The 20,326-nt window shown below is 42.4% G+C and overlaps 1 long non-coding RNA gene across 1 annotated transcript in view; it reads left to right on the top strand.

Annotated features, from left to right (window-relative positions):
• The first annotated feature begins 19,619 nt into the window (after positions 1-19,619).
• LOC308037397 overlaps positions 19,620-20,326 on the top strand; it is a 90,696-nt gene continuing 89,989 nt past the window's right edge. The window contains exon 1 of the long non-coding RNA XR_013921795.1: positions 19,620-20,198. This is a non-coding gene — a long non-coding RNA (uncharacterized lncRNA). The remainder of the gene's footprint in view (positions 20,199-20,326) is intronic.

Here is a 20,326-nt window from a genome sequence, read left to right as displayed (position 1 = left end):
AAGACAGTTCCTCTAAACCATCATACTCTGGTTTCCACATGTCTTCCATTTTCAGAGGAACATGGCCTCACTTACCAGTTCTCTCTGCTATCATAAAATATGGACTCTGCAGTGAAAATGAAGTGAGATCTGAAAAGTGAGAGAGCTTGAAGCAATAAGATGGTATCTTGCCCCTTCCACAGCCCAGAAGCAAGATATCATCCTCTCGACTTTTATCTAACCTGCCATAAGCCTCCCATGAAGGGTATTTCAGAATATCTCTATCTTTTGCCAGTATTTAACTATTTTTACAACAGGAAAACAGATCACAGAAGAAACATAAGATCAGTTTTGAGCTTTGGATGGAAAGAGATTTAGCAGACTGCCTGGAAGAAGAAGACGTACACAAAAATTTTGGTATGAATCTCTTCCAAGCTCGCAAAGCTCAAAGTTGTTACTGTCTGACGGCCGCACGAAGGTCTGTGTGACAAAGCTGTGTGGTCTCAATCCACTTCTAGTTCAAGAGTCATCATGACAGAATGCAATAAATACAGCGAGCCGCACTGCACAGCTGGCTGTGACTAGACACTGAGACATCCCTCTGTGGCAGAGGTACGATGTGTAAGCGAGAGCTGATGCTTTTGGAGAAACCTGAGTAAATTTTACGGAGAGTTATACGAAAGATACATAGATAGTTTAAACTGGATCACGTAAGTGCGGAGAACACAATAATTTATTGATTTTGCACTTGTTCAAGGTCAAAAATGACTACAAAAAAACTACAAAAATAGCTTTTCTATAACACTGGGTTGAAACTAAGAGGATTTCTTTTCTCCATTTAAGACTATAAGCACTCTATTAATGGATTCAAATAATTATTGTACTGCAGTTCTTAGGATTTTTCATTTTTTTTCCTGAAGTGCTATTTCCTGAACTACAGTAATTCTTGCAAGTCTCAACCTTCGGTAGAAAAAAATATTCTCTCTCTCACTGCTGCAGAAAAAGCCCTACAATTTGAACCCACAAGATTTACAGTCTTTCACAGACCATCAAGACCTTAAATACTGGATTTTTTTTTTTTTCTTAAAGAAAAATTTCATGGGACAAAGTCATGAACACGGACATCTCATTTTTGATACTTAAACTCTTGCAACTGTTAATACCGCTATTTAATATCTAATACTTTAAAAAAAGTAAAATCAACTCTTTTTGTAACTTGATCTCTACTGAAGCATCAAAGCTAATATTTGCAGATCCAGAGGACTCGAGTCTGTAAATATACTATATAGGAACCCTGGACATTGATTGCAGAAGTGCTGAACACAGAGATGTTCACAAATGCCAAAGCAATACCACCTACATAAAGGGGAGCAAAAGCTTTTATATTACTTATTGTCCAGTGCAATTTGACTTGTTGCAATAAAATCAGCTACTAGATTTCACGTCAACATTGTAGCAGTAATAATACCCGTGATACAAGCATCGTGGAGGGACACAATCCAAAACTACTACATTAAAATTTAAGTTTTACTGCAAAAGTTCTCTGGAACCCACTTCACTTAAAATGAAAAGCAAACTTGCTGTTTTATGGCCTTCAGGTGATTTATATTATCCTCATTAATTAACAATACACCATATCATAGAAAAAACAACAGTCTGACACTTGAAGTCAAATAGATGCGCTAGGATTTTCGGTAACATTTTTGTATTAGAAGACTATGGTGTCATAAAACCAGACTTAGAAGTTACATAAGTGCATCTAATTTACAATAGCCTTCAAAGGCCGTTCACAGATTGATTGGCAGAGATTGGCTCCAGCAAAGTAAGCACTAATGTCAACAAAGCTAACTGACCATTTTTGATGTTAGAGTGCTGAACACCCAGACACTGCCTGAGATACAACCGCACACCCTGCAGGGAAAAAGCTCCCATAAGGTGGCGTGGGTACAACAGGAGATAGCCAGGAAAAAAAACAGTATCTTGCAAGTGAAATACATAAATACTCTCTCCATTCGTACCTTGCTATTTTATCACCTTCAAGAAAAGACTCTCAATGCAGTTGGATGCTGTACATCCACTTCTACACTTGAAACCTTGTGTGTTGATGTAAGAGCAGAGAAATTAGTAAATTTTCTTGGCTAAGAAAAGGGGGCAGGAAAGGAGGAAGTCTTTTCACCCACATGACTATGCCAAGTTTTATGGTCTGGCCTCCTGCAGAGAAAAAGCTTACTTGACTGCTTTGCAAATAGGTCCCTTTTTTTACTTACAGTACCCTCTAAGCCACTGAGTGATTTCAACCAGAGAACAGATTACCAGCAGGTAATTCTTATCACTTCTGTAAAAATACCAAGCCAGAGAAGGCAAAACTGCCATTTGAACTTCTACATGCCCACCCCTCAAAAAATGCCATCCAGTTTCCATAATCGAAAATAGTAGCCCATGTGTTGCACCATCAGCACAAACTGTAGAAAGAAGAGACTACCTAGAAAAAAATGTAGAGGCATATGCAAAGAGAATGAAAAAAATCTTTGTTTGACCACAAGACATTAATTCACAGAAATTTTCATTAACTCTGCTGTTCAGAAAACCACTTGTTATAAACAGATATATATATACTGTTATATGCAGCTATATACTACTTGCTTGTTACAAACAGATAAAGCACACATGTGCACATACCCTCCCCTAAGATGCAAACCTCTGGAGCCCTACCTCAGATAACTAAGCACATTTTATTTCTTTAAAATCCACCTATCTTTAACAAGTGAAACTCTTCATAACATGCAAAAGAGTTAATAAACTGTACAGATGACAGATTTAGCAAGGAAAAAGCATCAGGATAGGAAACAGCCACCAAACCGCCTCTTTGTCAAGGTTAACTAGCCGAAAACTGGCATCAGGCTAACCACATTCATATTACCTCCAACTGGATTGACTGATTGCCTCTGCTCAGTACAAAGTCACATCATCCTGAAAAGTACTCCACAGTCATATCCTGGCACCATTCAGAAAGAGATTAGGTACTTAAATGGAAGAGCAACGATATCTGCAGTTAAATTAGATTATAAATTTGTACAGAAAGACACTTTGTGACAGAAATTGAAAACTAACTGCCTGACAGTAGGAACGATTTCTCCCCATGGGTACAATATCCATTACAGGGGTTCTGTGCTATCCCTGTGGTGCTGAAATTGGAGACTGATGGATATATAGCACCTGGTTAATCACCAATTTCCTACTAAGAATATACATTTACTATCACTATCAAAACTGGCAAACATAAAATATCACCACTTTTTCTAAAAGGAAAGATCTAAAAGTGAAATCCATACAACCAATATGCAAAGAAGCCCACAGCAAGCCTACTTTATTCGGCATCACAGAAGGTACAAGCAAAAAGGGTCTGAAAGGCTCCATCTGAAACAGGTACCACATCTGTACATAGAGGGAGGAGAGGGGATCAAATTCTTCTAAAGCACTGCTGATGGAGATTTCACTAGCAGGTTCAGAAACCTGTCCATGGAAACTCTTCCATCTCCACACCACTAAAATCAGCAGCCTGCTCAGCATCTAAAACTAGCACGGTGAGAGGTCAGCTGTGCGCACAGCTGAATTAAACCACACTGTCTCCAGGTCACCAAAACTCCTCCACTCCATGCAGGTCATTAGAACTGACAGAATCACAGCTCACTGACAAGCAACTGGTGGAGTTGTAACAGCTTCATATTTGCATGCATTTCCTGTGGAACCTAAAGCTTTCAGGAGTGTCACAGAAGTGCACCTCCAGCCCTCCATCACGGTACTGCCTGAAGGAAAAGGTGGGGAAAGACTAAACTGGATGAGCACCTACAGAGCACAGCCTCCTCCACACACCACAATCATAACTCCAATTAGTTTCAATAATATAAAATCCAGCCGCATTTTCTGTTGCATTGGGCTCAAAGGAAAAGCATCAGCCTGTGAAGCTTGCACACATGCACTCTCACCTCACCTGTACCACCCAGACATACAATTTGATGTGCACCATGCTGAGCAGCTCAACCCACATCATCTAAGCAGAGTGAGCAGAGACAGTATCACCTTTGTATTACAGCAGCTTTCTAATGATTCAGATTTGGCTCAAGACAATGCCTAATTGTGAAATATCAACTGCAACTGCCAACCTTCCCAAATACAAGGAGAGGATAATCAAACAAAACAAACGTGTATTAGACTTACGTGGCTAAGGATCAGTCTCCTACTACAAGATATTGTAAAGGCAAAGGCAGATACACAATCAACCCCAAAGAGTTAAAAGGCCAGTATACCCTATATCAACTCCATTATATTATCATGCAGACATGAGAGTGCTCCTACAGCACAAACAGACAGGGAGGGACAGAGGGCAGAACAGTTTGTGCTTCAAGTTGCTCCCTCAACGATCTGACTATTCGTAGGTTATCTGTGATACGTTCTTGAAGGGGATCAGAAGAATGATGGAACTGTCTTTTTCTTTTGTATAGCAATCGCAATGTAGATCGCACACAAAACTGCAGGGTTATAAAAATCACATGCCGTATTTTCTTCTGTTTACGCTCTTCTTTTCAGAAAGCAATCTGATGAAGCATTTCACGTACTACATGTTAGTAGCATGCTCACCTGTCACACATAAATACATGTTTAAGCTGTAACAAACACATAATTGGGCAGAAGACAAGAAAGCAACTTGGCAAGAGTAATATTCTTATGTTCTTTGGATATATAAATATCCAAATATATATATACACGCACACATGGAGAATATAAAAAGCTATGATTTCTGCGTTCAGATTAGACACAGCTAAATGCACACGCACACTTAGGAAACTGCTTGATCCTTCATACACAAACATATATATATATATATGAAAAGATAGATTTATTTACATACATATATTAAAATGTATCTGCAAATTAAACAGCCAGACATAAAAACATTCCTGCAACACAGTCCACTGTTGTTTCTCCCCATGCTCCCGGCCTAACAGGTTGCACACACACACCACACGTATTTTGTCTCACACACACACACACGAAGGAGGGAGGAAGCAGGGACGCAGAACTCCCCGCAGCCCGGACCACTGCCACCGCTGTCCCGCCAGCACGGCGCTCACAGCTCCTCCCGGAGCCCTTCGCCCACCTTTCACCCCAGGCCCTCGCCGGGGAGCCGGAGCGGCCGCCCAGCGCTCAGCTCGGGGATCGGTCACCCGAAGCCCAAGCGGGGAGCTGGGCAGCGCCGATTCGGTTTTCCCCGCCTCCTCACCCGCGCCGACACCTGCGGCCGCACCCAGGCCGCGGGCGAGCCTACCTGCCGGCGGCGGAGGGCAGGAGCCGACGGAGCCCCCGCGGCGCCCTTCCTCCTTCCCTTCCTTGCGCGGGTGCTCAGCGCGGGGCGCTGGGAGCCAGCGCGGTGCTGGGAGCCGGGGCGCTCGGCGGGGCCGGGCGGCGAGGTGCCTCCCACCTCCTCCCGCTGCTGACTCAGGAGCAGGCGCCGTCCCTCCGCGCACCTCCCGGGGGCGGCCGCCGCGTTCCGCGCAGGATCGACGCCCGGAGACCCCCGCCCAACACGCACCGCCCGCCGAGGCCGCCAAGCCGGCCGCAGCTGAGGGAGCCACACCTGTGGGTAGCGGCAGCGACGCGGGGAAGGGAGAGGAGGGGCTGGGAAGCGATCTCCATGGGGGACGCGAGGTTGGTCCGACTCCATCCCAAGCGGGAGCGCGGGGACCTCCCGCCGGCAGCGAGACGAAGAGGCGCCGCGCCTCCATCTTGAGGAGGGGGCGCAGGAGCGACACTGGGGGCAGCAAATGGCGCCGCCCCCCGGCCGGGCTGCGAGCTCCAAATGGCGCCTCCGGCGCACCTGGCCGGTGTTAGACCCTCTGCGACCGTGGCGGGTGATGCCGCCCCCCGGTGCCGCCCCGTTCCGGTGCCTCCCCCCGCAGCGGGGTCCGGGTGCAGCAGAGCCGTGTTACCTCCCGCAGGATTACCCCGAGAGGGGGTTTACATTTCCAGAGGCTCGACCTCGGTGCTGCTGCGGGATATAAAGCAGCAAGAGGCTCCCAGGTCTTAAGACCTTAAGCAAAGGTCTTAAGATGCTGAACCAACCATCTGTCCTGAGAGGGTAGGCGAGCTCTCTGTGCTGCGTGACTTTGTGTACGGCGCTCGTAAGGCGACCGCGGTGTCCCTGTTGTCTGCCGAGGGGCTTGGAAGGTGGGACCCCACCACTCTCGTGTGGTCATGCTGCATGGAAGTCCCCAGACCCTTGTCCCCTGCATGTCTTTTCACTGCTCTGTGTCCACATGCGTGTTTTGGGGACGCTGTCACTCCTGGTCGGGATTTTTCCCAGCAGGAGTCTGGCACTCGTCTGGCATGAGCTGCACTGCCCCCAGGCTACATGCACTGCTCAACTGGCAAAGCCCCACGTCCCAACGGCAAGTACCTCTGAAACCTCTGTAGGAGTACCCATAGCTTATTCAGCATAGCTTTCCAATAAAGTATTCCACGTTTCTGTGTCTTTGAATTTGCTCTGTCCTGATTCTTGCCCCATTCACATTTTCTGCTGAGGGACTCTGGTACGTTTGTAGTCAAGAACGTGCAGAAATGGTTTGTTTCTTTTATTTTTTACAGTTGGACTCTAAAATAACGCCTTTCCATTTGGAAAGAGGCATTTTACTACTCAGCACCAAAGTTCATGTACCATAGAAAAGTACTTTAAGTTTGTCCATCTTAGCAACATTTTAAGCAAGCGATTTCAAGTGAAATAAAATGCAAAGAGCTGTGAATTTCAGACTTCCGTTGCAAAGGTCCCAGCACCAGCCTAAGGTCCCAAATTCTCTGTTCCACCTGCTAGTGATGCTAGTGTATTGTCAAGTTCTTCTTAGTTTCCAATGAACTGTAAGTCCTTGACTTGAGGTAAATGGTATTTTGCAGGTGCCACAGGATGATGAAAAAAAAAAGTGCTCTAAAGACATAGAAATGTCATCTCTTAAGCATACAAATGCTTTTACCTCTTCTTTTCACCTCTTCTTCTGATTCCTTCCTTACCAGCTTTTTTCAACAATAGTGTATATGACATTTCCTGAACCTACTTAAATCTTCCTTGTTAAGGGGAGACCATAACTCATGTGCTTGCTCTATAAAGCAAGGAATTAAATCTCTGAACTGAAATAGTGGATTGCTTGTGATGATCTAGGAAGAAGCCTAGAGGAATTGTCTGTTGTCACTTTAAAAAATATATTTTATTATATTTTATAAATATAAATACATATAAAAATATATGTATATATATAAATGTTTTAAATATTTTTTCTGCTCTGCCAATTTTCATTCTTCAGTTTCTGTGATTTCTGCATGTTGGCTGTTTTGGTCAGCATACGGAGACTGAAATCTGCTTATTTGAAGGAAAAAGGATTGTGCGAATTCCTAATAATGATTCTAACAGCAACACAAAAGGATTGATGAGAAGACTGCTGTATTTTTTCCGATGTTGACCACGGCTACATGACTTGAAGCGTGTGCGGAGAGAGGAAGCCTGGCTGTCTTTCCCTGGTGAGGCAGCCCCATCTCTCACGCCTTGCAGCCTTCCTGCCAGCCCTGGGGCTTGATTTACTGACCCACAGAGGGAAGAGGGTTTTCCTCCAGTCCTTTGCGGGATTGTGTAAAAGCACCAGATGGAGTGGCGAAAGTATGCAAAAGGCTCCTTAGCGCAGCACAGGCTTAGGGAGACAAGTCCTCTGCATGTCCTGTCAGGAGGTGCCTCCAGCCATCTCAGTGACAGCCGGGGGAAAGGATGAGAGGAGTGACTGTCCCCCTGTTTGCTTTCTCTGCACAGGAGTAGCCGATCCAGCACCCTTGACTTTCTTTCACGCAGATTGCCTTCTCTGTTGAATGAACAGGACACAGCACGTCCTCTGCAAATAGAAAGGCATCAGAGCAAACAGGTCCCATTCGAGAAACCCAGCAGCAGCACCTGGTGCCTGTTCACAGTCTGCAAACTCCAGGAGCACCACGAAACGGTGGAACAGACCGAGAAAGCAGTATCGCTGCAGATGCCTGCGGCTAAGATGATATTTTCTTGCTGAGCCAATTCTTGCCTTTCATATCATTGATGAACTAATAGGCTTAACCCTCATGAAATAATAAGCTCAGCAAGTGTGCTGTAATGTTATCTGAAAAATCATTGAAACCTCAAAATATAGACTTCTAGGTAAATGTTGATCTGGTTACCTCCAGCTTCCTTCCCACAGTAAGTGCATTCACTTGATCAGACAAAAGCCTTGTGAAGCTGTCATCACCCAGGACAAATAACTCACTGCCAGACATCCAGGGGCATTTTAGAGTCTGCCTCTGACACGCACCCCCCATCACTGCCAAATGGCCCTTCTGAGCATCTTGGTGCCGAGACAGGGAAGCTCTGGCCTGAGACACAACATTACTGTGGTGTGCGGGAAGGTTCCTCCGTCCCAGCTTTGCCAGTCACCCTGCACCCTGCCCTCCTTCCGCCACTAACCCGCTCTGCTAAACCAGTTGCATTGGAGTTTTCCCTGTGACATCTATTCCAGAAGGAGTTTGAGAGATAAGCTAATTTGCTTACCAATACTCAACCTGTGTTAGAGTGTACTGTGCTTTTCTGAAAATACCCCTTCCCCACCTTCCATCTTAAACAGGTAAAAAAAACCCTCAGTCTGTTTCAGGTTGAGGAACTGTCTGCCAATACTGAAAAATTCACCTTCAAGGCATCTGAGACAGGTTTTTTTCTGGTCCTCAATAATTGTGAGAATTTTTGAAAGCTGCAATGAGGTGAGTTCCTGTTCTTGGCCATATTTGTCCAGCACTATCAGTTGTACTCACACATTATTTCTACTGCCAGTCCAAGTAAAGCTTCTGCATCGACAAATGATGTCTGAGTAGGTTTTTATTATTCATAGCTTCTCTGTTCCATTAGTGACAGTATCAGGAAATCTAGTAAGAGCACAAAAGGTTAGAGAGACATGGTGTAATCCCTTCCTTCTTTGTTTTGTTGAAATACATTTTCTTACATTGAGGCAAATGTATATTTTTACCCTTTTAATCAAAACTGTAGTTTTACAACTTTTCTTTATGTTAATAGATCCATTTCGTGAATCCATAATTATATACTAGTGATTTTACTGTGGGTTGTTGCAGATACAGTATTACTTTCATTTCAGCTGTAATTTAGCAACATTCCTGCTTACTGCATCTCCTGTTTAAGCCTCCTGTTTTCTCAGTTGTTACTGCTGTGGCAGCTGGGGTTCCATCTCAGTTGCTTGGGGTTCTGTTTTCTCTGAGCTGATGTTCCACAACATGCCTCATCTCTAAGAAACAGAAAGATGCTATTTATGTATCTTTATTAGTCTTTTTTGTACTCTTAGTGAACAAAAAGCCTGGAAATCTTACCTTAATGAAGTTAAGTGGAGTCACTCTGTAACCCCTGCTGCTGGATAAAAACACACCAAAATACAAAGAAGTGATAACGTGACCTTTGCAGAGTTTTTCAAATCACATTGGGCTGATACAGCTGAAAATCATGCCAATTACTCATCAAAACACACCCGTCTGCTTCTGTGCAATTACTCCCATCTTTATTCTCTCCTTGTTGACTATTTCCACTCTCTGTTCTTTTAACATCTCAGTTAAGGTCTCAAGGACTTTAATATTGTACACCAACCAGACACATCTGAACACTCTTTTTTCATTTCCTTCTTCCCCAAATTAAAAAACGTATCCTACAACATCAGCCATCAACCTTTTTAGTATTTTTCAAAATAGTCCAGAAGGTGCCTACATCAACAAAAGTAACCATAATGCAGGATGCCATGTAAACTGGTGTTTCTTTGCCAAACCATGAGTTTATTGTGCTTTTCCCTTGTCCAGGATCCTTGGGAATGTTAAATCACCATCCCCTGTCTTCACCTTCCCTGTGAATCCTTTGGCTGCAACTACCAGAGAAGGGAAGGAGATGCAAGTGGTGACAGCAACAAACCTTAAATCATTTATTTCCTCTTAGTGAGGAAGAAGAGAGTGTGCAGCAAATCAGAAGGTGTGAGCACTATTTGCTCGTGCTGGCCTTGGTGCCTTCTGTGGGTGTTGTCGCTCCCCACCAACTGCAGGAAGAGTTGCTCTGGCAAAGCTACTGATACAGAGAGAGAACCTCTCGTGAGGTCTGAAGTCAACTGGGGCACAAGTATTATAACTCCTTAAAAATGCCAGGAATTGTGAACTGACATTGTGAGTCTCAACAACACTGTCCTTTTTTTGCATCATATAAAACTATGATATTAGACTCCTAAATTTCACAGTACTGGTATCATTTAAATCACAGTCCCAGTTCTCATGTCTATGCAAGAGTTAGGACTAGGCTTGAATATTCGTACAATATTGTTCTTTTCACTAGGTTCAGTCCAATTCGCTTTGCACTGAAATGTTTCCTTGTAAAACCACAAATAAACCAAAGGAGTATGAAAGACATATAAAAGACACAGTATGGTAACATGAGAAACCATGTTAAACCCTGTTTTTCTCTGTCATAATTTCCTTGAGAGTCTAAGCAAATGAAAAACCTTTTCAAAATAAAAAGAAAAAACCCACCCCAAGCACTCTTTCTCCTGCTATTATGCTTGAGCACTGTTCTCTAAAAAGCAATACATATCTTAGGATTTTACAAGCTTTTAGTTATTTGGGAACATAACTGAATAAATCAAGTTCTGAGTTTTCTGGCTTAGGTTTCACGAGACTTCAAGCTGGTGTTCCTAAGTGAAGTGCTACTGGTGAGAAGCTTTTCGGGGCATGTTGAGAATAGCTCCTTTAAAATATTATGGCAATATTATTGCAATTGTCACATCATGGTTGCCCTTCAAGAAGCTTTTACCCTTCTGATCCCTGCAGTGGGTCTTTCCCTCATGCTTTGAAAGTTTGTCACTCTTGCCTGCAATAGTTGATTCCCATAGTATTAATCAGACTGTAAAAACAAGTCAGCTGTGGAAACAGAGGAATATAAACACATTGACATAGTTCACACACATTTAATTAGGGTAAAATGACTGGCCTGGCTGCCTTTCTGGTTTCTCAACTGGCTCTGTGACCTTCTGTCCATGCTGGCAAGGGTGCTCAACCAGAAATGGCCCTGCAAGGCTGCCCTTCCAGAAAGGAATAGCTGACTAGAACAAGGATATTAAAGCAGACAGATTTTTGAAAAAAGAAATGGTGTCATCATGGTCCATTTTTATAACTATATCACTGTACTGTTTATAGCTATAGGGAGTGATGGAGGGCCTGGGAAAGAAAATCCAAGCTGTTCGCAATAAGCCAAGATGAGTTTTAAGTGGTTTTGTATCTCAGTGTAATTTTATCTTGAGCAGAATATTTCATGTAACAGTCATTCTTACTCTCTTTCTAAAACTGCATGTCAAACATTTCTTAGAGAAGTGCAGTCAAGCCAAAGGTTCATCTAGTGCAGTACCCTGTCCCATGTTGTTACCAAAAGCAGATGGCTAGGGAAAAATATACATGATAGCTTTAATATCTGCTCAGCATGTAGCTGTATTTGGCTCCGTGTTTGTGAGCTGATTGTGGTATTTCTGTGTCTGTGTATTTCTAGTCCATGAATACCCAAGTTCTTTTTGAAACTGTATTAGCTCTTATTTTCCATACCATCTGTTGACAAGAACATACAAAGCTTTAAAGCTTCAAGCTCCCACAACTCGGTAGCTGATAGAAAGCATAAGGAGGTTGAATTTTCAAAGTGATTCAGAAAAGTCTGATTTCCTAAACACCCACACCATGCACTGTGCAGCATATTCTTGCTTCTATACCATTTTCTGCAGTGTTGCTGAAATTCTGCAGTATATTTTCTGTTACTAGTTTTGTCTATACAGTTATTTTGTCTATACAGTTATTTTCTGATGCACAGAAGCATGTTTCATGGATGAGATTACAACTCTTCTAGAAAGGTGATTTCAGCCAGCTCTCAAATAATGGATTAAATCGAAATCCTGGACTCTAAAGCTCTCTATTGTTGGAGCTAATAATCCAAGTTTTGTTTCTATGTTCAGGACAAACCTGAAGATAGCAAAGATTTAGCTGTATACTTTATATCAACACTTTTGACAGAGCTATTACAACATTTTCTGCTTAGTTCAGGGTGGCTTCACGTGAAGCTTGCAACCTCCTAATGAATTCCAAATGTAATTTCAATGCCTCAGGTTTATAACACTGGTAGCTTAAGAAGTCATTGCCCGATTACAGTTAACAGAATTGAATTTGGTCCTAAATAAAGTATGATGATTATAAATTTGCAAATCTCTTCATGGAGTTGTTTAATCAGCTTACTACTAGCATTCTTTATCAGCTAACAAACTGAAGATGCAAACTTTGAGGTAAGTCAGTAAAATATGTTTTAAAAAAAAGGAAAATAGGCAATTTGACAGAAGAAAAAGAAACACCTGATTATATTTTAAAAACTCAAACAACCCTTCCTGTTCTGCAGCTTATCAGACTCCTCTCACAGATTCTGTGATGTCTTAGTATAAGAACAATCAAGCATTTAAAGTTGCAATATAATATTTTAAAAGGCAAACTCAGGGTCTCTGGAAGTTATTCTTATGCTCCTAAGCAGATGGTCAGACTGTCCATTAACTTTACCCAACTTAGAAGAATAGTGTGTTTTTCAGAAATGGAAGCCATTTCTGGTTTGTTTTTTTAATTTTTATTTTTTCTAATTATTGCATACAACTTGTGCATTTAAAAAGTTACTGTCACTAATATTTTGTCAATAATATGACTAAATTACAAATAAAATTCAGTATGGATTAAAAAAAAAAAAAAAAAAGTCTGTGTGATTGGATTTAAATACACCATCCTATAAAAGGAAATGGAGATGTTCATTGACAAGAACAGTTCCAAAAAATCACAAGACACAACAAAAGCAATTCAATATTTCAGTTTAGATACTTGATACTCAGGATTTCTAGAACTTAAAGCAGAAAATCAACATCTGTTAAAAAAGAAAACTTCCATGGGAGAAAAGGTATTTTTTAATTCAGAGTCACATGATGGCTGAAAAATCTGTTCTGTCATTTCAGACAGCAACAATATGCAGAAGTTTTTTTTAAATTTTATTTCACTTTGTCTTTATAAGGGTAAATATTATAGCTACTAGGATGATATAATGCACACTGTAGCAATTGTTGAGTTTTTACACAATAAGAAGTGATTAATTTTCAGCAAGCTGGTGGTTTTTCTGGGGTCATGGGTCTCAAAAAGCACATGTATTTTTTTACTTTTTAAATTTGAAAGAACTGAGAAACTTAGATGTTAGATAACTGTATTCTAATGAAAATACAGGGGGTTATATTTTAATATATATGAACTGCATTATTTCAAACAGCATTTATTTTTAACACACGATGTGATGTAGATCATTAGGGGCTCGATTTCTGCATACAGTTCAGTTGTTTCACCTCTGTAACCTCCCTGCAGTTCAGATAACTCAGACATATGAAAATCCACATAAAGTTGTCTTTGCAATTTTATGAGCAGAAAAATGTAAACATAGCTGAGTGCACTTCCTGTTCTGTCGCTTTTCGCATTTATAGGCAGTTTTGTCTCCTTTTGCCAGTTTATGTAGTGCAGCAGACATGAGCAAATATTTGTGATTCTTTTTTACAAGTAGCTCTTTTACAGTGCAGGACAATATCCCTCTTGGTAAGGGAATATTGTTCTTAAATGTAGAAAGCATTCTGCTCTGATTCAGTTTCTGTTGGTCTGGATTGGAATTCTATTTGAGAATAATATGGTTAGGATCAGCATATTTTAGTCTTTGCCAGAAGGCACTCAAGTGCTTTATTTCAGGCAATGTGCCATATACGTTTTATCTTTGATAGCTTTGGTGAGCATCCTCTCCTTTAATAACAAACTTATTAGCTTGGTTAACTCCAAGAACTCCAGAGCGAACACCTTCAGGATTCAAATGCTGCTTCAAGCAAGATTTATTATACATAACTGCTGCATGCAGGAGGACTATATCTTGGCTTGTAGCTGCTGTATTTTATAACAACTTGTATCCTTGGCAACCAATGGTGTGGAAGAAAAATGCCAGAATCACCTGAGTAACCATAGAGACTAAAACAATGTTTGTGGGTACTTGCATAATCTAACCTTCCTACATGACATAGGAAATATTTTATATTTAATACCTGGAGACACTAGCTTGAAATTAATCATTTGGAATGAGTTATGTCTCATCTTTATAAAACATGAAGCAGAAAGCTACATACAAAACATATGATAAAGAAAAATGAGGTGTCTCTTCTTTATAGCCCTTTTCTTTCTGATCACACTTGGATCAAGTGACTGAGTTGTGTATCCACTAACATCCGAGCATTTGTGCATTCCTGCGCAATAGCTTATATTGCCAGTTTGCTGCACCAAATCATTGTACATTCCTGCCTCTCCCCACGTAGGCTGGCATCATGCAAATACCGTAGCAAGTGTTCCACAGGAATCTGCCTCTGAAGGAATAAAATATCCTTGCACTGTGAGGATATTGTTCAGTCAGTATCTGTTTTGGATGTCATTCACGGAATTACTGAATTCTGATCCGGCCTTGAAATGAGCTATTTATTCTCCCATGTCATTCAAGAAACAAGTTTCTGAAGGAATAAGAGTAGGCAAATCATGTAGAGTACTTTGATAATGAAAAATGATATCAGCTGCTGTTTTGAGTAAGATGCTCAGATCAAGACTTTTTTCCTGAGAAACGGGGAAAGACAATTTGAAAGAAAAACGTCTGGAAATCCTCTGATCCGTCTGGTCTCGACTGCTCTCTGCAGTTGCAACAGGAAACTGCAACTGGCTTCAGCTGTACGCAGGGAACTGCTATGGGAAGCAAGCCCGTGAAGTCCTGTTAAAAGAGACATTTAACTTAGTTTTTACAGGATACTTGCATCTAGGAACAGCACAGCAGCCTTTGAGAAAGAGGAGAAATTCTCCACTGAGAGAACCCTGGAAAGTAATTGCAAGGAAAGGAGAAGGTGTTGGAATAAGTGACAATTATACATTATGTCATCAAGCTTACTGAAGGAAATGTCACCAGCACTGATTTAGGGTACAGACAAAGCTACTTTAAGTGAAAGAATAGAAAGGTAATTACAGACAGGGACTTGTACAACAAGAAGTCAGATAACTGAGGTATCTAAAGTCAAATGAACTGCTAAAAAAAGAGGTTTAATGAAATGGGAGACATTCCAGAAAGCAGCAGTGAAGGTCACTAGCAAATTGAAAGAAATGTGTGAAAAGCGAAAGAAAAGAGAGAAATATGGTTAGTTTGTCTAACACAGCAGACAAGTAACAGTTTAATTATTGTTAGGATGAAGGTGAGATTTTTTAGGCGACCGTGTCTTCCTAGGAACTCACACTGACATTTGGAAACTTCAAGAGCTCAGCCATACAAAAGGATGGCTACAGAAAATGGGATTGAATGGCTAGAGAAACCAAATATGTCAATAGTGAAAGGAACACAGGAAATAACGCTAGGATGGATAGCTAATCGAATTACCCCATCATAAAAGATTGAAACATGAACTACTAAGCCAATTAGGGGATATTTACTGAGGCTGATGTAAGAGTATAGTACATAACCAAACTACTCTTAAAAAGCCCAAATATAAACAGTTGCTCTGCATTATTGGTTTGTATATAACCTTGTAACTTGTGGAAAATATAAGCTACTTCACTTGTCCTTTCACGGAGCCGTCTTTAAGTTAGGAATATGGTAATAAATTGCACTGATAGTTGTTTTATGAAACATGCAATACTGCTATTTCTTTAGAAATGATTTGAGGGATTTTCTGATTTAGTACTCCATGGCACTAAAGAGAACTTAAATTATATTAAAAAAAAAAATAGAAAAACAAAATATTATGTTCCAGAAAAGCAAAAATTTATAAAACCTGCTAGATTTCACTTTCAGTTTCAGAAAATCTAAAAGGATTTTTTTTATATGTTGAAGAAGGAGCTACGATTTTACTGTCTTCTTTTTCCTCTTCTGTAGCTTCTGTATCATTAGAAGTAGGTGGAAACACTTATTTTTACGAACAGGGCAGGTGCAGGGGAAAAATACTCTTCTGTTAACTTCAAGTCATGGTCTATGCTATCTGCAGCAATAACAGATTTTAACATTAAAAAAAAATTCCTCATTATGCATCTGTTAGTAAAACTGAGAAGAATTGTATCAGATCTAGTGTACAATTGTATCTGCCGAGCCCGTGGCTTCAGTACAAGTAAGCTGGGAATCTAGAAGCTGCAGGAAAATTTGTTGACCAAAACTGCTAAACTTTGATATTTTTTTCCCCACATTAACCCTTTTCCCTCCCTTCCTATTTTCCCATCCCTATTTAGGCTCATAACCTTGCAAAGGCTATTGCAGCAGCTCCCACATTTCTTCTGAAGCATCCAGATGCTGAAATGAGGCAGAGAAATGTGGCCTACTGTCAGAGCAGACCTGAGGCTGAGGAGCAAATTAGAGACATGGAGACAGAAGCTTACGAGGTATGCTTTTTATTCAGAGCCTGGTCTTTGGGATCCCTTCTATCACTCCTCTGATGGGGTGAGATTCAAGGATCTTGTTTGCATACATGTCCTCTGCTCCTCCTCTCCTTCCCCTCTTGCTGTTTCCTCCATCACCTCTGTTGTGTCTTCTTGTTGCATTCAGTAATTCTCATCTCTGGCATTTTGTTTCTTCTTCCCAGGTTTGGTCAGGAAATCGTAACAGGGCTGTAGGAAGAAGTACTGGAATTAAGGCTGGACTGGCAACAAACGCACACTGTGTTTTGGCAAAAAAGGGACATGGTTAGGTTGATTACTCCCCTGTCCTGTAGGCGACAGGGACTGATTTGGGGCCAGCACCCCAAAGGCTTCCTCCCAAGGGTGCTGGGCGGGGTTGGGGTGGGCGGGGCTGCACACGCGTGGCTCTGTCACCCCCGTGTCACAATGCCAGCACCCGGCAACGCAGCACTCACAATGCCCCGAGCAGGATCAAAAGGAGCAGCCGGGTCCCGTGTCCAGTGCCAGAGCTGGCCCGGGGGCAGCCCCAACACATCCCGGAGGAAGCACTTGAGGAGCTGGTGGAACCACAGGGCAGGGGCTGAGGGAGGAAGAGCTTGCATGAGGCTGCTGGAGGTTCTCCACTGCAAGGTGATCTGCTGCCGCCTTCCAAGCTCAGCTCATGGATGGAAATCCTTTTGAGCTGGATAGCAGTGGAGAGACCAAGGGAATTTCTTTTGTGCTTGGAACACCCACTGGTGTCCCACCAGGCGCAGGAAGGATTCTTGCCCCCAAGATCCATCAGCTCAGAGGCATTTGGGCACTCTCGGAAGTCCAGGAGATGGCTCCAGCTCAAGGGAGAATAGCATAGGACAGGCTAGGGCTTGGGCAGGTCCTGGGAGGCGTGAGCAGCCTGTGGGACAAGGAGCCAGGTCTGGCTCACATGCTCAGGGAACAGCCGATCGCCGGCACTGGGGTCAGGAAGGAATTTTTTCCCCCGGGGCAGATTGGCACTGGTCCCCGGGGGTTTTTTGCCTTCCTCTGCAGCATTGAGCATGACCACTTTGCAGAGCTCCTCTGGGCCCTTTTGGCTCGGTTCCTGCCTGCTGCTCAAGCACCAGGAAGATGGCCTCTCGTGCCCTGCAGCTGGGGAGAGGAAGGCTTTTTTTCCCCCCACGTGAGACAGCAAGCGTCTCCGGGGGTTTTTTGCCTTCCTCTGCAGCGTTGAGCACGGCCCCTTGCCACGGCTTCTTTGGGCCATTTAGGCTGGGCGCCTGCTGCTCCACGAGATGGCCCTAAACTTAGCTAGAACAGTCTACCTAAACCAGCATAGAACAACTCACCTAAACCAACCTTAAACAACCTAGACCAGTCTGCCTTAAAAAATTTCAATCAGCCACCAACAACCTAAGCAGAACCTTAAACAATCTACAACAAACTACCTAAACCAACCTAAACCAAACAAAAGAAACCAACCTAAACACCCTAAAACAAACCTACCCAAACCAAATGATCTAAAAAATCCTACCTAAAACAATCTAACACTACAGAAACCGGCATTTCTCAGCCAACCTTAAGCAACCTGTAACCAAACCCAAACCAACCAATCTTAGGCTAAAACAACCATTAAACAATCTCAAACAACTTCAAAACAATCTGATAAAGGATAAAACTACCTAACCAAAGCACCTAAAGCACCCTCAACAACCAATATGAACCACTCCAGCCTGAAGGAACCCATCTTCAAAACATGCAACGTAAATAACACTGCCTAAAACAACCTACCAAAAAGTAACTAAACCAACCTAAACCAAACAACCTGAGCCAACCTCAACAGAAACCCTCCAAGCAACCTAAACAATCTAAACCAAACCTGCCTAAACCAACCTACCTGAGAACACAGACACCCACTAACCCACCTAAACTGCCTACTGAAAAGAAACAACCTAAAATAACCAACCAACCAACCAACCAACTTAAAATCATCTAAACAAACCTAAACCAAACTACTGAAAACGGCCTCAATGAAAATAGCTTCAGATACGCCACCTAAAACAACCAAGGGAAGACACCTTCAACCAAAAATCACCTAAATTAACCTTAAATAACTGCAACCAACCAACCTTCAAGAACATCAACCAATCTAGCTTCAAAATCTCCATTCCACCAGCCATCAACAACCTAAAAAGGACCTTCAACAATCTACAGCATACTACCTGAACCAACCTCAAGCAACCTCAAGCAACTAACCAAAACCAAAATACAAACAACCTTCAATGACCTCCAAGAACCCAGCTACAACAACATGAAGCCTCTGAGAAACAACCTACAAACACACAACCAGCCTCAGACAGCACAAAACAACTGAAAACAACAAACCCCAAACAACCTCAACCTACTTAAGCCAAGTGACCAAAAAAACCTCAACCACCAAACAACCAAAACCAAACCTACCAAAAAACCAAAACTAAACCACCTAGTCAACCTGAGCCACCACAAAACACCTCAACAACCTCCAACAGCCTACCCAAATCAAATCACCTCATCCAAACTACCTAAATACAACTAAACCAACCTCAAACAAACAACCTGAACCAACCTCAACACAAACCCTTCAAGCAACCTCAGTGATGGAAACCAAACCTACCTAGGCCAACCTACCTGAAAACACAGACATGCATGAACCTACCTAAACTGCCTACTGAAAAGAACAGAAGAAAATCAAACCAACCTCAAAGAAGCAACCTAAACCACCCAACCTCCAATCATCTAAACAACCTCAATCAAACCACCTACACCAACCTCACACAAACTACTGAAAGCAACCTCCACAAAAACAACTTCACATACCCCACCTAAAACAACCAACAGAAAACAACTTCAACCAAAAATCACCTACATCAAGCTACCTAAACCCACCAGCCTTCAATAACCAGCTTCTCACAACCACCCTCAAAGAACAACCTGCCGCAAACAAACCACCTCCAACCACCTCAACAACCTCAACCAAGCTACCAAACCCAAAAACCTCCCTCCACCAAAACAGCCCCTGCTTGGAAGGCCTCCAGCCTGGCTGCACCATGCGCAGCTGCCACTCGGCAGCTCTCCGTGCAGGCAACACCAGCGCCTGGCAGGGACCAGAGCGCTTCTCGTGCACCCTGCCCAAGAAGCACAGCCTCAAAACAGGTGTGCAAGGCAAAAAGTCTGCTTGTCATCGCTACGTGTCACGTAGCTCTGGAAAACATCCCACGGTACCACAGCCATCATCAACTTCTTCTCCTCCTTCTTCTTTCGTGCATGGTCAGTCCCGCGCCTCATTCTCAAGGTTCTCCCTCTTCAGGAACCAGGCAAAGCTTGGCCTCTATTGCTGCTGCTGCTCTCTGCAGCTCTGGGACTTGACTTTGCCAGCCTGCAAGGGCTGTTTGTTCAAGCAAAACGGAAGAATGCATCAGCCTGCTCCTGGCTACACGTGGGCTTGTGTTAAGGATTGTGAGCATTGGCTCTGAAAAAGAGTGAGAAACGGAAATGACATGGAATAACAGAACATGACAAAACACAAAATGAAGTAAATGGAAAATATAAATAAAATAAAATAAAATAAAATAAAATAAAATAAAATAAAATAAAATAAAATAGAAACACTTGTATCCATTGCATTTTGTGTCCTGGAAAGAGGTTTAGAGGGAAGAGTGAGAGGAGAGAGAGAGAAGAGAGAAAAGGGAAGGGGAAGGGGAAGGGGAAGGGGAAGGGGAAGGGGAAGGGGAAGAAGAGG

The sequence above is a fragment of the Nesoenas mayeri genome, assembly GCF_963082525.1.
Source record: "Nesoenas mayeri genome assembly, chromosome: 2".
Classification (NCBI taxonomy): Eukaryota; Metazoa; Chordata; class Aves; order Columbiformes; family Columbidae; genus Nesoenas; species Nesoenas mayeri.
Note: the sequence above shows the minus strand (reverse complement) of the source record. Positions and strands in the feature narration are given on the sequence as shown.